Consider the following 2,755-nt stretch of genomic DNA (forward strand, 5'->3'; position numbering starts at 1 on the left):
GGGATGATCTCGCCATCCTAGATTATAAGTATTAGAAAAGGGATCATACCTATGTTGTGGCTGTCCATAATCTCCTACTACATGCTGTCCATAATTTCCTACTGCATTAGCATGTTGCATTGATTCATCCTCTTATAATACAGGACACATGTCAGTAGCATGACTCGAACCCGAACAAATTCCACATACCTTAACAGTCTGCATGTTCCCTATAACCAATTGCCTCACCAAAGTAGTTAAATCAGAAATCTGTTTCTCAAGGTTAGATGTACTTACCTCATTAATCTTCTTAGGTACGTGATCCATTCTCATTCCAAGCTGTTGAGAGTTTGCTACCATGTTAGCAATCAGCCTCTTTACTTCATCTGGTATCTTGTCAACCAAAGCTCCTCCACTAGCAGCATCTATCATACTGCGGTCCATTGGTAGAAATCCCTCATAAAAATACTGAATCAACAGCTGCTCACTTATTTGATGATGGGGACAGCTTGGACACAGTTTCTTAAATCGCTCCCAATACTCATACAAGCTCTCTCCATTGTATTGCCGGATGCCACAAATTTCTTTTCTTATATTGGCAGCATGGGAAGCAGGAAAACACTTCTCCAAAAATATCTGCTTCATCCCATTCCATGAGTTGATAGATCCGAAAGGAAGGTAATACAACCAATCCTTAGCTGTGCCTTCCAGTGAGAAAGGGAAAGCTCAAAGCTTGATTTAATCCTCTGAAACTCCTTGAGGTTTCATGCTGGAACACACAACATGAAATTCTTTTAAATGCTTATGTGGATCCTCACCTGCAAGACCATGAAACTTAGGCAATAAATGGATTAATCCAGATTTCAACTTAAAAGCAACATTTAAAGTAGGGTATTGAATACACAAAGGCTGTTGGTTTATATCAGGAGCAGCTAACTCTTTCAAAGTTCTAGTAGCCATGGTTTCATTTTCGAAATTTGAATCCAAATCCGAATTTGAACTTAACTCCTTTGGAGATTGGACTCCTTTAGATGTACTCAGAATCTGCCTAGCTTGCTTAGCCAATTTTATTAACTGTTTAGCTATTTTTTCTACTTCTGGATCAAAGATCAACTCACTAGATTGAGAAGTTCTTGTCATAAACAAAAAGAAATCAAAGTAAAAACAGAAAAATGCCTCAAAACCTTAGAAAACAATCGAATTTGGCCTCAAGAGGGTGGGGCCAAGGAATCCTATGGATTGATTGGTCTTGATTAGAACGTCATTTCCTTCAAAATAGGTATGGGCCACCCTCCTAATTCAACCAAAATTCTTAATAAATAGTAACACAGTAATTTTTTTTTTTCAAAAAATTGAAAATAGCAACAACTCACAAACAAAATTAATAACAGAATATCCTAACACTAAAACATGAAATCCAATAAATTTCAATCCTCGGCAATGACGCCAAAATTCTTGATGGTTGTCGATTCCATCAGAAATTAAATTAACTGAAATTACCAGTAATGAAATATTTTCTGTAATAAGTGGTAAGTTCAGATCGAACTCTAGAGACTGAATTATTAAATTTCGTGCACTTGCGTAATGGAAAAAGAAACAAAGGTTGGGGGGGTTAATTCGCAATCCAATGAAGAAATAAAAAATCCAAAATTAAGATCTAAAATTAAATAAGAAACTCTCGAATTAAACAAACTTTAGTCCAAGGTAATTCGCATTCCAATGCATTGATTTGATCATAGACAAAAGAAATACAATTATCTCTTATTGAATACTTAACGTAGATTTACCAAACAGTGAGGTAAACCCCTAACTTCCCTATACTCATCAATTCGAGCCCAGCACTCTTGTTGACTTTAATTATTAATTGAATTGGAATTAAGCAATCCTCATCAAATTAATAATTGCTTTAAGAATATGAAGTAGTTAAGCTGAACAAAAATTTATGAAGCATAAATCATTTAATTCACCCTATTGTTTCCTAGGTTATTATCGAAAACTAGGATCATAATAAATAAAACCTAATTGCTACTCATGTTCAATCTTACACAACAATTACGAATTATGAAGATGAACTAGCAATTAACCACATCAAACAATTAACTAATAGGTCTTTTTAGCAAATCATTCAATAGATCAAAGACAATGAAATTAGAAAAAAATAGATATTCAAAAAGATATAAATTAAATTAAGAACCTGGTCTCACAAATCATGCAAAAGAACTTGAATCCCTTGAACTGAATTAAGAACTTAGCCACTCATATTCATGGCTTACAGAAAATTGAAGAAGAAATCTAAAAAAAAGAAAATGGAGAATGAAGGTGTTTTTGAGATCGAGAGGCTGCTGAATGGTTCTATTTTAGCTGCTGCCCAAAGACGTATTTATAATCAAAAACCTAATCCCAAAGATAGGAACCAAACTATGAAAAGTTTTGAAATTCAAAAGATAGATTTTCAGCCTACATTCACATCTCTGAAATCAAAGCCAATTTTCAGTGACTTCCTTTCCGAATCTATCTCTGCCCTCTTCAGGAAAGTTATAACCCTATTTCTTAGCTTTCTAACGGGTACTCATTTGCCTAAATCTGAGATCTACAGCCCAAGTTATGGCCCAAAAACTGGGATTGGTTCAGATAGACGGTCCAGCCAATAGTGACGAGTTCATTGCCATTTTTCACAATTAAAATGGCCTCATCTCATGTCTTGCGCTTCATAGAGGTAGCTCTTAAGGTTCAATTGGGCTTAGGCTTACTTTATTTGGACATCTAGAACTTCAGA

The 2,755-nt window shown here is 35.0% G+C and overlaps 1 non-coding gene across 1 annotated transcript; it reads left to right on the forward strand.

Moving 5' to 3' along the window:
• Positions 1–469: 469 nt before the first annotated feature.
• Positions 470–576, forward strand: LOC131178044 (small nucleolar RNA R71). The gene has a single exon (XR_009147175.1). It is a non-coding gene; the product is annotated as a small nucleolar RNA R71 (small nucleolar RNA).
• The last annotated feature ends 2,179 nt before the right edge of the window (positions 577–2,755 follow it).

Source organism: Hevea brasiliensis, chromosome 2 (assembly GCF_030052815.1).
Source record: "Hevea brasiliensis isolate MT/VB/25A 57/8 chromosome 2, ASM3005281v1, whole genome shotgun sequence".
NCBI lineage: Eukaryota > Viridiplantae > Streptophyta > Magnoliopsida > Malpighiales > Euphorbiaceae > Hevea > Hevea brasiliensis.